Below are 1,718 nucleotides of genomic sequence, written 5' to 3'. Positions count from 1 at the left end.
ATTAGCATTACCAGGAGTGGCCAACAACAAAAAATAAAGTAATAAATTTAGAGGCTGGAGCTAAGTCTCATAGCTAATAAGCCTCACACATGGCTGACCTGGGTCAGTCCCCAGCACCAACTGGGTATTTGAAGCAGCAACCACAGGGTATGACCCAGAAGCCAAAGGATAAAAAGAAGAACTTGTATATTAGTCAAAGCCCACCAGGCAACTTTGTCGGGTCAGGGTTTGGTTTGGGGGACAGCAGGGAAAGAACTGTTGGCAGTGCTAGGGGACTCTGCTTTCCCGGGATTGGACTGTGGCAGGCTGCTTCCAATGGCCAGGGCCTGCACTCCTGGCCTATCTCTGACCCTAGAAATTCAAATTCTAGATAAATCCTGTGTACCTTGTGATAACGACACAGACTGACTATTCGGGAGGAGGTCTTTGTCTTATCTTAGAAGGGTACCCTGGGAAGGAAGGGCTTTCCTATGTTCATTGTGCTACCTCACCTGGGTGAAGCTGCTACCAGGAATGCTTGCAGGGTGGGCAGGAGACTTAGGCTGCAAGATGGAGGGAGGAGAGACCACCATAGGGGACAGAAGAAGACAAGATTGAGGGGCAGGGTGAGATTGGAATGGGGAGTGTAGTGAGGCTGAAACAGTTGAGTGTGCAGAATGGAATAAGTGGCAAATGGTCTCCAACCAGCCTGGCAAGCCTGTTCCCTCCTTCATGCATCTACTCAACCACACTCATTTATTTTATAACATAAATAACTCACTTGCTCATACACTTCTCTTCCCTGGCCTCAGAGCTCCACCTTCCAGCCAGATCATGACCGGTTTCTCCCCCAGAAAGTCCTAAACCCCACCGACACATCTTCATGAGCCTGCATCTAGCACTCACTCCTGTTGTGCAGTAATTTATCTGAAACAGTGCAAAAAGTTTGCTGTACAGGAAAATTAACCCAATATCCAGGATGTTTACTATACACCAGAATGTGAGCTGTGTCTCAAAGTTGTAGCAGCAGGAGTGATTCTACTTTTTAAAGATGAATATGATACCTTGTGGCCAAGGTGGTGATATAGGAAAAAAGATATAGGTGATATTGCCTTGCACGTGGCTGACCCAGGTTCGATACCTGAGCACCCCAGATGGGCTCCTGACCTTGGAATAAATGATCCCTAAGCTAAGAGCCAAGAGTTAGACATAAACGCTTTAGGTTGTGGACCACAAATACTGCAACAACAAAAGGTAACTAACAAAGTAAACAAAACCAAAAATAAATTCATCTGCAAAGACAAATTCTACAGAGAAACACTTAAAGGATTGAACACTGTGTGCTAAATCACATTTTTGGACTTATCCTGAATACTTATTCTTTTTCTCTGCTCTCACATCCGGTGTGTGTCTATGTGTCTGTGTTAGTCGACGACTAACGGGAAGTTAAATGATTAAGTGATTAAGTGATCTCTCCAGTATGCATTTTCATATGCCTAGTGAAGGCTGAGGAATGAATAAGACCTTCCCACATTCACTACATATATAAGGCTTCTCTGAGTACAAAATCTCATACTAGTCTTAAGGACTAAGGGTAGAGTGAAGGCCTTCCCAAATGACAGACATTGATGAACTTTTTCTCCACTATTTAGTAAGGCCCCCAGATTAAGAGAAGACATTCCCACATTCCATACAAAAAAAAGGGTTTCTCTGGGGCTGTAGCAATAGCAAATCAGGTA

The sequence above is a fragment of the Sorex fumeus genome, unplaced genomic scaffold (assembly GCF_029834395.1).
Source record: "Sorex fumeus unplaced genomic scaffold, SorFum_2.1 ptg000332l, whole genome shotgun sequence".
Taxonomy (NCBI): domain Eukaryota; kingdom Metazoa; phylum Chordata; class Mammalia; order Eulipotyphla; family Soricidae; genus Sorex; species Sorex fumeus.
This window is presented reverse-complemented; position numbering follows the sequence as displayed.